The following is a 13,741-nucleotide window of genomic DNA, read 5'->3' on the forward strand; positions in this document are numbered from 1 at the left end:
AAGAGAATAGCTTTCATTTCCCCAGAGCAGACCACCCATTTTTCTCATCAACTGGCACACAGTCTCAATAACTACTCTGAGACATAGTAAGAGAAAAAATAAAAGATTTCGCTTACTCAAAGTGAATAGATCAAATAGCAAACTGACAAAACATGATTTTCAGCAACAAGCCTCAACAGACTCACTGATTCCAACAGACAACATAAATGGAGGCAGGGAATCAGAGCAGAGAGGTAGGACTCTCTTTGAATTCAGAGGCAGGATGCCACTAGGACTCACTGAAAACATGAAAAGGGTTGTCTGTGTGTTTTACTGGCACACTAAAAGCCAGGGACAAGGGGAGGGGACTGAGGAAAGATCCAGTAAGTGCATATACTTCATGCCATTTTGAAGAAGGCAAGGAAGTAGCACCAGCAATGTGACTCATGAGTCTTCTTCTTACCCAAGATGTGGCTGCAACCAAAGGAACCTGGAAAAAAACAACTCTCCCTGGGCTGGCAGTAAGCTTCCCATAAACCTCAGCAGCGAAATATGGTGCTGGAGTAACTCCACACATATCACATGCACTGTAAATAAAGTTCTGGTGCCCTAAAGGGAAAGTGAGCAACTGCTGTAGCTTCTGGGCACATTTTGCTATCCACCCTGACACTCACTCACTCACTCACTCACTCACTCACTCACTCACTCACTCACTCACTCACTCACTCACTCACTCACTCACTCACTCACTCACACACACACAAAATGGTTCTCATCCTGCTGTTACCTAGTTAGCTAGGTAAAGGTAAAGGTTGACAATTTTTGTCCAGTCGTGTTCAACTCTAGGGGGCGGTGCTCATCCCCATTTCCAAGCCATGGAGCCAGCGTTTTGTCCAAAGACAATCTTCCGTGGTCACATGGTCAGTGTGACCTAGACACGGAATGCTGTTACCTTCCCACCAAGGTGGTCCCTATTTATCTACTTGCATTTGCATGCTTTCGAACCGCTAGGTTGGCGGGAGCTGGGACAAGTGACGGGCACTCACTCCGTCATGTGGATTTGATCTTATAACTGCTGGTCTTCTGACCCTGCAGCACAGGTTTCTGTGGTTTAGCCCGCAGCGCCACCACATCCCTTCGCAGTGCCATCACATCCCCTACCTAGTTAGCTAAGTTTTAACCAAATTCTGGGCTGATTTATCCAGATTCCCCTCGTTCAACATTCCCATAATCAGTTGATCTAGAAGCAGATTTGGTCCCCCTCATAATCCTTGTTTCCTCCACTCCTATGATATCACACCATGCATCTCCAGTTTTGGCCCTTAAACCACAAGGAATGGGATGCTCCTGGCCTGACAGCCCGATTCCTGTTATTGTAATGCAGCCTTTTCTGACATGGTGTCTTCTAGACATTCTGGACTTTCAGTACTCATCAGCCTCAGCCAAAATGGCCAAAAGAGCATGAGACTGGGGAAAGCTACTGTAATGTAAAATCATGCACTGCCTGGTCGCACTGGTTACTACACTGACATTTCTACAAGAATCATTTGCCTGGGTGCAGCTGCAACTGATTAGACATGTGTTTTAGGGTTGTTTAATGCAATGTAAACATGCCAGTGAGAGAATAGCCCATTTCCCTTCCAGTGGGCTGTCTTTTATTAGAAGCTGCTGTGCCACCAAGCCCGTGATATCAGCAGGCAAAATAGCACAACAAAGCAACAACCTGTTTTCCCTGCACAGCCCATGAAGTCCATCTTGCTTTTTGGCATTCACTGAACTCTTGAAACAAAATGTCTTCACCATGTATGTATATTATGGACAATGAGTGTTCTGGCCCAAGTAGACATGGTGGGGTCATCAAATTGTTTGGCTCATTTAAGAATGAAACTAATAGATTCAATCTGAATCCCTCCCCCTTTTGTCCCAGATGCTTAGTGTGGGAAAGTGTGTGTGAGAGAGAAAGAAAGAGAGAGACAGACAGACACACACACACACACACACACACAGAGAGAGAGAACATTTCAGAACCAGGTTCTGCAGTTTCTCTTTGCAGTTGCAAATTGACAGCAGTCATGTTCGCCCTCCATATAACCTGGGGAGTTCAGACCCGAGCTTTTGTTGTTGTTGCTGCTGTTAGCATAATTGCTCTTCCCACAGTGCCTGCTGCACAGTTTGTAAGCTCATTTCCAGCTCGGCTGTGGGGATTAGTGATAACGCTCCCTATTGTACAGGATGTCTTATTATTTAAAAACCGAAAGAGAACAAAGACAGTTTGGTTCCCTTTCTGTACTTCATGGATAGAATAATATTTCTTGAGACTAGCTGCTGAAAATTTCTACTTCGCCTTTCTGCTGGTTATTTGTTCTCTTGGCTTCACATGGTCAAAGGCGTGGGGTGGAGTCAGTGATAATGATAATATATACTATAGAGACCACTTGCCTCTTTAAGGGTTGTGTGACATCAAGGTGTTCAACAGAGTGATGTGTGTATGGTATTGTTTTTTCTTTAAAAAAAATCGGCAAGACAGTGGTGCATAGTCAGAGAGAATGTAACTGCAATAACGCTCTATTTGCTTTTAAAATTTAAAATGCGTTCTATTTCATCAAGGAATGGCAGCAAATTACTCACAGTTTTCATGCTAAGTTATCTCACAGTTGTGTTAAAATGGACATCTGCTTACTTTGAAGCAGGAATGGGGAATGAATGCTGGTCCAAAGGCTGTTGAACTGGTACAGTCATCAGCTCTAGTCACCTTGTTGATGGGAAAAGATAATGGAAGTTTCAATCCTTATATGAAGGGGGGGCACACATGTTTACATCCTGTCTCTTCTTTACAGAATTGACCTGTTTTGTCTGAAGCAAGCTTTGATACTGTGTGCACATTTACAAAACCATACATGGAAAAAATCTGGTCAAAATCAACACAGATATATTGAAGGAGGCATCACAGAGGGTGAAAGAGCATCTCTTAAGCCATCAAGTATAATAAAAAGGTAGCACAATACTGTCGATGGGCATGTCCAGAGGAGAATCTAGATCGGTATATGGATCACTGTTGGTATGGTTTGGTTCGAAACAAATGACGGCATCCACATATGTTTCTACTTAGATTGATCGATCTCGCCCCTTTAAGAGCTGGTGTGCACCTTTCTGGCAGAACGGCAGAGCATGTATTCTTTTTTCTATGATTCAGTACAGTCCTAATAAGATTGTTTTGTAGCCTGTGCAGACTGTAGCTTGAACCCAAATGGAGCTGTTAGTAGCATTATCTGAAGCAAGAGCATGATAGGTGGGTTGTTCTCCGGCCCAGATCTTGTCTGATTTTTACTGTATGGCTGTTGCTTTAATTGTTCATTTAACCAACATGTCAAGATAGCCGAATTTGTCAATACACACTGCATTTTTATTCTGATTTTTAAATTATGATTCTTGGGCTTTGTTTACCTCTTTTTTAAAACCGAGAAATTGTGGTTGTTGTTTTTTTTAATCAGGAGGGAGTAGCATTGATAACATGACTATTGAATGGCCATACCTGGGTGCTGATATAGTTGGTGGGTCTTCTTGAAAAAGAAAACATGTAGCATGACTGACTTTCCTTTCTTGATCTCAGCTGTCATTTGTTCCTAGCAGGATTATTCTTATACCCTTGTGGGTCTTGGAACCAAGGAATGACTGATAAATAAACCAGAGATTTTTCAGGCCAAAACATAGATCTATGCAGGACACCCAAATTGTCTTAACACAGACAGATGGAGGGAGGTGATGCTCTACAGCATAAGATTGTCAGTGTTTTCTGAATGTCCACAGAGGACCTGATGTTGGTTCAGTACAATTTAATAAGGGTGATCCAAGGGATGTCTGAAACCACTCTGTTGTTCTGTTCCAGCTCAGAATGTTGAAGGAGAAATACACTGTTATTATTCCTACCATGGAGTTCTACCATCCCTAGAGCCTTCTGCCAAGGCAATGTGCCCTCCTTATCACCCTCCCATTCCCTAATCTGTCTCAAGCGGCATCATTCAACAGCCCTTCATCTTCTCCACACCTAATTCCTGCCCAAAGGGGCAGGAGGCTGTCCAATATGGCCTACTGTGCTCTTTTGAGGCAATAATGGGCCTGTATGCTTCATTAAAAGGGTCTTTTGGCTTAAGTCTAATGCCTCCTCCCCCTTTTAATCCTAATATTGAAAGGATCTCAGTAAAGGAGCAGGAGGGGGGGGGTTGAGATAGGACTCTGAATACACAAAAGCTAGAGGAATGGCAAGCGCTAGTAACCTAGCAACAGTGTCTCAGGATTTGAATGTAATTACCCCTCCAACGTGATAAATACTCTGAAGGACTCCTTATGTGGAGATCATACTAAACAAGTCTTTGAAATTACCCTCATCAAATATTGATCGAGGGAGAGGTTTCAGAAAGAAAGAAAGAAAGAAAGGCCCAGCAAAATCCAGCAAAACCATGCACTGTTGGTTAATGGGACAACACAGATTCATTAACATACAGCAATAGTACCAACAGCCTCATCTGGCAACAAAAGGCACAGTCAAAATCACATCCACAAGAAAAGTCCCGTCACATTGATTCTCCTTTTGTTTTATGTCCAGCATACAGAGCAGCAATCAAGATAAATAGGATTTATCTTACCAAGCTTGAACTGATGAAAGTTTAATTGTTGCAGAAGGTGAGAGGGTGTTTCCCATGGGGAAACATAAGTAAGAAGAGGAGAACCTAGGAGTATATTTCAACCCATTAATAACCAGAGGGTTTTCCATCTCATGACATGAGTTTATGTTCCATCCCACAATCTCCTCAAATATCTTTTATCACCAGGGCGCACCTGACTGGAAAAGTGCTGATTTTGTTGGAGGGGGCAGGGGAAAAGGATTTACTGCACAGGAGATACCTTTTGTATCACTGCATCAGTGCTTGATGGAAACTTCTGAGGCAGGAAAATAACTGTACAATGTCCAAGGATTTCATCAATGAATGCCAGTCTTAGTCTAAAGACATAAGGTACAGCTGAGTGACGCTTAAAATAAAAGGGCACTGACTGCAATCCTATGAGCAGTCACCTAAAGAGTAAGTATCATGAAATTCAGGAGAACTTACACTCTGTAAACATCCACAGGATTTCACCATTGTTTTCTCATCAAATCATTTTAAAGCATTGTAAATATAATTAATTAACACACTTTTTTTGCTCATTGCAGGCTCTCAAGATAGTTCATTATTAAAAAGCAATCAATAGAAAGAATTATTAAAGTTCATATTATAACTACTGAAAACAGCAATAAAAACTAAGCAAGTCCCACAATTGTTAGAACATCCTTATCTTCCCCCCCAAAAGAGAAATAGGATATCAATGCTTCAATAATTTTTTTAAAAAACACAATTGAACAATAGTTTACAGCTATAATTGGTGTGCAATCAACTTTTCCTCCTGAAAGGTACACTGCTGGAACTGATTTCAGGTCAGAAGGCTCCATCTGTGTAAAACAACCCTATTTTCTCTACCTGAGAGTAAGCTCCACTGAATTTAATCTGTTTTGAGTAGAATCTGTGGCCTTTCATGGTACCCCCAAAGGTCATCTAGTTGAACCACATGCCAGCACAGTAATGCCGCAGCAACTTGTATTGGGCTGCAGTGCAAAATAATGGTACAGCAGCATTTTCAAACAATGCACAGTTCTTTGTGCATAAAACAATTTATAACAGTTATACACCAGTACTTAAACAACATTGAAGCTAAGTACTACAAATATTACTTAAAAACTGCTGGAACTGAAACATTCTTCAAAGCCTGTATAAGGAGGTCAAATATATCTCCCATGAGAACATGTACCACAACTTATAAATGCTGGAGTTGTTATTTGTTCAGGATTCAAATCCCTCTACAAATTATCTAGAAAGAAACAACACTTCCATGCCTCTTTTTATGGCAGCAAATCCCAAGTGACACAGTGTAATTTATTGGTATGTATACATACATACATACATACATACACCCACAGTGAACATATTGGAATTGAGAGCAGAGGCACTTCCTCTCATACCACTGCATGATCATGACTATCTCTTTGCTGCCCCCTCTTTTCCTCCCTCCTATTTTTTTATCCCTTCCTGTCTCTCCTTTTAATCTGTCCCCCCCCCCACTTCTCTTTTCTCTCACTTTCCTTGCTTCCATCTTCTCAACAAGATCATGGTAAGATGTTTATCTATATAGTTTAAACCCAAACTATATACGAGGTTTGAGAAGTCTATTAATGTTATAAAAATAAAGAGTATTATTCTAACAGAGGCATTAGATCAAAAAGATTGTTTTTTAAAAAATGTAGAGTTCCCTCATGATCTAAAAACTTAAACTGTAGCTCATTTAGATTGTACTAAGTGTTTCTTAGGAGGAAAGTGATGACAAACCTAGACAGCATCTTAAAAAGCAGAGACATCACCTTGCCGACAAGGGTCCTAATAGTCAAAGCTATGGTTTTTCCAATAATGATGTATGGAAGTGAGAGCTGGACCATAAAGAAGGCTGACTGTTGAAGAATTTCTGCTTTTGAATTGTGGTGCTGGAGCAGCCTCTTGAGAGTCCCCTGGACTGCAAGGAAAACAAACCTATCCATTCTAAAGGAAATCAACCCTGAGTGCTCACTGGAAGGACAGATTCTGAAGCTGAGGCTACAACACTTTGGCCATCTCATGACAAGAGAAGACTCCTTGATGCTGAGAAAATGTGAAGATGAGGAGAAGGGGACGACAGAGGACGAGATGGTTGGACAGTGTCACTGAAGCTACTAACATGAATTTGACCCAACTCTGGGAGGCAGTGGAAGACAGGATGGCCTGGCATGCTCTGGTCCATGGGGTCATGAAGAGTCGGACACAATAACTAAACAACAACAAAGTGTTTCTTACTGTATCGATCTCTGTATCTTTGTTTACCCTTCTGGCATTATGTCCTTTCCTGCAGTTTTTTACATCCACCACTGCATTTTAGCCAAGCTTAATGTCATGTGGAAAAGGCACATAAGAAGTGTGTGTGTGTGTGTGTGAGAGAGAGGGGGGGGGAACGGATTCCCCGCTTTACAGGCAGCGAAAATGGCCGCCCCATGGAGGATCTTCACTGGACGGTGAGTTTTCAGCCCATTGAAACGCAGTGAACTGGTTTCAGTGCATTTCAATGGGCTTTTTAATTTCGCAAGACAATGTTTTCGTAAGAGCGATTTTCGCAGAACGAATTAACATCATCTTGCGAGGCACCACTGTACATGAAATAATTATTGATTGGTTTCATTTTTGTGCCATCTTTCTCCCAGTAGAGAGACACAAGGTTTACAAGTTAATAAGAGGTAAGCCAGCTAAAAGCATACTGTTATTACATTAAAAATAATTAAACATAAAACCAATTAGTTTAGAACAGTTAAAAACTTCTTAAAACACACGTAAAGATTATTATGATGTGCAGCATCCCAACATAAAAAATAATTGTCCAGTTCAATTGTTAAAACCTGTCTAAAAAGGAAGATCTTCTCCTGTCTCTTGAAGGACATGAGGGAGGGAGCTAACCTAGTCTCTCAAAGGGGATTGTTCTGTAGCCTGGAAGCAGCTGCTGGGAAGGTAGAAGTGAGACTGAGAGGAGGACTTCTGCTGGAGATCTTAAGAGATGAGAGGCTCATAGGGAGAGATACAGTACTTCAGACAGCCTGGAACCAAGCCATATAAGACTTGATAGATAATAAATTATTTGAATTGGCCCTGAAAACAGTCTGGTAGCCAACAAAGCTATTCTAACCGGGGAGTTATATGCTTCCTGTAATTGGCCACATCAGCAGTCTGGATCTGGCATCCATAATTCCATATCCTGCACTCCTTGTGATACATTTTGAACTGTTGATTATTTATTCTAGGAAAATTATAGTTTCTAGTAGATACTTAAACAAAAGAGCAATCATGATTTGACTTTCAAATAAAGAAAGCACATGCGACTGTATGGTAGGTGAATATTAATGACAGGGCAGGATAAAGCTTTTAAGATTGTGGTGTGGTGATTTTGTCAGTAACACCTGCTATGAGAGTTAGGTGCTACAAGCTTTCTTTGCTTTTATCCTGAAAGGTGATGGAAGCTTAAGGTCTGTTCTGTTTGATTGATGATGGCTGTTTCACACATTCAAGTTGACACTTAATAGTGCAGTCCCTGAACAAGAAGCACACTTGTGAAAACTCCTGCTATGATAATTTTAGAGACACAGATTTTCTTAAGAAAAGGAAGCCAAGGTGTCAACATTTAAAATTTTATGTTGATAAGGAGTGAACAATGATTAAAGAGGGTATAGAAAACGTTGCCATGAAAATGAAAGTATATTTTTTAAAAATACAGCTTGGGAAATAGTTTATATTAGTTGTAGTTGTTCATAAAACAAGTGGTTGTGTTCTAGCTATTCCTGAGAACAAAATCAATTATATACAATCTGAAGAGAGACCGGAGTCAATGATGTGATAACACTGCTCTGAAGAATTTAATTCATGTCTGCCAGTTTAGCATAGAAGTAAAGGCCATGATTAGAGATTAACATGAATCACTGGTTCAACAGTTCATGCTGGTTCGTCTTTCAGATTAACAGGATTTCAGCACTTCCCAGTCTCTCCTCCTCTGGTGGGCGCCCACTCAGCAGCAGCACCCTGGCTTCCCTGCCCTGCCTCCTCTGGATGCTACTGGTGATCAAAATAGTATAATTTAGCAATAGTTTATAATCCTGGACCCTTGATGCAATAAAAACTTGTTGGTCTCAGGCAGTGGTTCCCAACTTTGGGTGCCCAGAGGTTCTTGGACTATAGCTCCGACAAATTGTGGAGGCTTGCAAAATTGATAGCCAAAACAAAGTGAAAACCATAATAATGGTGGTTAGCCAAATATGAAATTGCAGAGCTCTAGAGTCACAAAGACTGTGTATATAATAGAATTTCCCATTTATTATTTATTATTATTTATTATTGATCATTATTGATTATGATTATGATTATGATTATGATGACTGTTGTTGTTGTTGTTGTTGTTGTTGTTGTTATTGTTGTTGTTATTATTATTATTATTATTATTATTATTATTATTATTATTATTATTATTATTATTATTATTATTATTATTATTATTACTGGACTTTCAGGACCTTAGAAGTTAACTTTACAAATGGGCCTAATGTTTTAGCAATGATGTAGAACTGTGATTTGAAACAATGACCTTATTCCTCTTGGGAGAGAAAGCAGAAAATGTTAACTCAGATTAAAAGAATTATTAAATCTTTTCTCAGGGAAGGTAAAATCGGGTTAAAGGACAAACTGAATGTTACAGCTCACACAAATGATCCCATAACCTCAAGTAAAATCCAGATATCTAGATATTACTCAGGACTGATGTTGCTGAGCTTTTTTTTTTTTTAAGGTTAATTTTCACCTGAAAAGCTAGTGAATTCTTGCATGATCAGAGGCCATTACTGATTTTTTTAAAAGGCATCTATGCTAATTAATTTCTCCACAAATTTTATATTGACTTCTAAGGTGGAGGCACACAGAGGGAACACTTCTGGAGCAGGTACTAACCTATATTCCACCTCCTCCTGCTCTGAGGTGGCAGAATAAAGGAGCTCCTGCAGTAATCTTTTTCTAAGAGTTGCATTGTTAAAACCATCCTTAGGGAAATTCAACCAGCATAATTGCTCTAGTCTGACTCTGTGTGCTAAGCTGCTTGAATTAAGTGGGTGTTTTGGAATCCTGAGCAAAGCCTTCTGGGAAGTGACCTTTAACTCATACTGCTGCACTTCTCAACCCACTGCTAATTAGGATGGAGAGAGTCCCCCTTTGTTTTCAAATACTAGTTTACCTCTGTCTTAGCTTTCTGCTGGGAGCTGACCGTAGTGACTTAGTGCATAATGAACAGGGCACAGCAGATGGTAACATACCGCAACGCCTCTGCCGGGAAACAAAACTTTTGTGTTGCCATGCAAAGAGGCCCCGGCTTTGAGTTGTTTGTTGAACCTCTACACAGCAAAGCTGTTCATTAGCTGCGCAGCTTATAGCCCTGGAGGTAATGTCCCAAGGTAATGTCTCGAAGTAAGGCTTTGTTTACATACATACACATACACTCTCTCTTCTTCATTCAGAATTGGCAAACTTATTTTGAGGGGAGTCTAGAAGAAGAGAAAGCTTTAAGAAAGAAAGGAGCCACCTGGCTGGCATAATGAATGTGAAGGACATTGGAAGGGTCTCAAAGCCTACTATTTTGGGTTGCGACTCAGTAATTTTGTGTGAGGTTAAATGGAAGGACAGAGCCAGCCTTTCACTTATTTCACTCGGAGACCTTGCATAGACAAGATGTTTATTATGTGATTGTCTGTCCTAGACCTGTTTCTGTTTTGTTAAAAAAAAAAAACAAGTGTGATCTGCAATAAAATGTTGTGTGCAATGATTTTATTCAGGGTATGAACTAGCCTTTTGTTTCTGATCATGGGGCGTTCTTGGCAAAGATACTGGAGTGGCATTGCCAGGTCCTACTCCAGGTGGATTGCGTTTAGTCGGAACTCTCCACTATGTCCTGTCCGTCTTGGGTGTCCCTGCACGGCATAGCCCATAGCTTCTGAGTTACTCAAGCCCCTTCGCCACGACAATGCAGCAATCCATGAATCTTGAGAATCCCCTGGATTGCAAGGAGAACAAACCTATCAGTTCTAAAGGAAATCAACCCTGAGTGCTCACTGGAAGGACAGATCCTGAAGCTGAGGCTCCAGTACTTCTCATGAGAAGAAAAGAGTCCTTGGAAAAAACCTTGATGTTAGGAAGGTGTGACGGCAAGAGGAGAAGGGGACAACCGAGGATGAGATGGCTGGACAGTGTCTGCGAAGCAACCAACATGAATTTGACACAACTCCGGGAGGCAGTGGAAGATAGGAGAGCCTGGCATGCTCTGGTCCATGGGGTCACGAAGAGTCGGACACGACTAAACGACTAACACACACACACACACACACACACACACACACACACACACACACACACACACACACACACACACACACATGAACTAGCCTTGCCCTTTTTTCAAGATGCTTTTACACACACACACACACACACACACACACACACACACACACACACAGAGAGAGAGAGAGAGAGAGAGAGAGAGAGAGAGAGAGAGAGAGAGAGAGAGAGAGAGAGTCTTCTTTTTTCTCATCTGGCTGTCAGCCACTAATTGAGCAGGTTCAATCCATTTCGGAGTGGTGTTTTCTAGGGGGTGGGGAGTTGACGGGGAGGATAGTGTTGGAAAATTTGGATTTCCAGAATGTTCTAAAACCTTCCATTTTTGCATTGCAAAACAGGAATAAGGACTAAGAGTGTGGGAGGACGACTCTTCCTCTGTGATGATTGTGGCTGACCTTCCTACTCACTGTCCTCATTGGTATTCTTCTCTATTGGATCATAGAATAATTGAGTTGGGAGGGACCTATAAGGCCATCGAGTCCAACCCCATGCTCAAGGCAGGAAGCCAAATCAAAGCAGATCTGACAGGTGCTTGTCCAATTTTCTTTTGAATGCCTTCAGCGCTGGAGCATTTACCACCTTCCAATACGGAGATAGAATTTGCTGTAGTGGCCACTTGGCAGGGTCTGAGTGTGCAAATAGAAGCTTTAGTTGAAAGGTTTTCCCTCTTCAGTGGAAAAATCAAGCACAGGGAAAGAGCCCTGCCAGCTTTTCCTCACTATCCCTACGGCTCTATTTCTAATAAAGTCTGTTACCAATAAAGGGAGAGATGGGGCCTCATTCTGATTAATGTTGGCATGTATGAGTGCTTGAAGAATCCTAGATAGCCATGAGGCAGAAATGTGTTGGTAGCATGCCTAGAGTATCAATGAAAAGGGACCATTTCAATCCAATGTGGAACTGCTGTGCATTCAAATTCACATGATCTTTTGTTAAATTAAAACGGGGCATTGGTTGATCTATCACTCTTCCAATTCCTTTCAACTCACTGACCAGGATAATGTAAGATGAGGATGGCTTTACTTATCAATTAAACAACCAGGCAGATTCTTCAACAATGTTTTCCCTTATATATTTGAAAGCTCCAGGGTTAGGGATTCCCTTTCACAGAACCAAAATATTAAAATGGAACATGTCTGATCTCTCCCTCTCTCTCCACCCCCCCACACACACACTGTTTATACTGTAAACCAGCTTGTGTGATATGAGGCCCAGTGACCACAGCCCAGTTTGGAGAATATGCTGTGAGTAACTCCTAGCGAATGGATCCTGAATTTCTGTGCCTTCTTTCCAAGAGCACTTCCATCACTCTGAGTACACAGAAATTACAATACACAACATTAATGGGCACTAGAGACCAGTCGTATATGTGTAGCAGACACAACTCCAAAAGGTTGCAGCCTAATGCATTAAAGTTATCAGAACCCAGGAAATCCAACTTTACAGAAAGCAGTGCCTCTAATTTGGCCATCTCTGTTCACTTAGTCTTTTTTCCAGTAGAAAAACCTCTCCTACTCAGGAGGAGTAGCATTTAGAGATAAGCACGAACTGAAAAACTGGTGGTTTATGGTTCCTGGCTAACCATAAACTGCCACAAACCCTTGGAATAAATGAACTGATTCGTGGTTCATTTTTCTGGTTGTGTGTGTGTGTGTGTGTGTGTGGTCGTTACCTGTTCTTGCTGCTGCTTCTGCCTCCATCTCTGCTGCCGTTGCTAGCATGGGTGCATGCTCAGAGGTGCTGGCAGGTTCCTGGCAGGGAAGCTGGGCCCGCTGTCTTTGAGGATAGCACCTGTGGGGGTGGCAGCAGCAGGAGTAGGTAGGCAGAGGTGATGTGGCAGTGGGAAGAGGCTGGTGGCCATTCCTTTTTGCTGGAGCCTGTGAAATGCCAAATGTGAAAAGGTTCAGTGTTTTAGTGTGGTTTGGCAAAAGTGAATCCTTGAAATGTTTTGTGAAACGAACCACAAAATTGCCCAGTTCGTCAGGTTTTTTAGTTTGTGGTTCGTTTGTGCCCATCTCTAATGGCAGTAGCCTATGTTTTCTCCCTTCGTCCCACTATCTTCTGGGGTCTTCCTTCTTTCCTGTGGCAGCAATAGTGGTACTTCTGACAATAACAAGGTACAACAGCAACAAGTACAATGGTGCCTCGACTTACAACCGTTCCAGAAGATGGGCGTCACTCAAAATGGTTGTAAGTCGAAGGACCATTTCCCATAGGAATGCATTGAAATGCAATTAATCCTTTTTGGCCGAAGGCAAAAAATCACTGCAAGACTCATTGGAAATGCAATTAATCCCTTCCGGCCAAAGGGGCGGGGGGGGGGGGGAGAATAGCAATCAGCCGTGCAAGACCCATTGGAAATGCACAGAAAACAAACGGAGCAGATTGGAAATGCACAGAGAACAAAGGGGGCAGGTTGGAAATGCAAAGAAAACAAAGGTAAAAGCAAGGGAAGCATGCAGGGCCCATCAGAAATGGGGGGAACCAACAAACAAACAAAGCTCCAAGACCCATCGGAAATGGGGAAAAAACACTCCAAAAAGTAACAACCCCCCCAAGACCCATGGAAATGGGGGGACACCAAAAAACCAAACTCCCCAAGACCCATCAGAGCACAGAAACATAACCCCATAACCCCCCCCCCAACTCAAAATCACGCTGCAAAAACACCCAGAACAATTTTTTTAAAAGCAGAAAATATCACCTTACCTTACCAGGCAACACGAAGCCTC

The sequence above is a fragment of the Pogona vitticeps genome, chromosome 3, assembly GCF_051106095.1.
Source record: "Pogona vitticeps strain Pit_001003342236 chromosome 3, PviZW2.1, whole genome shotgun sequence".
In the NCBI taxonomy this organism is placed as follows: Eukaryota; Metazoa; Chordata; class Lepidosauria; order Squamata; family Agamidae; genus Pogona; species Pogona vitticeps.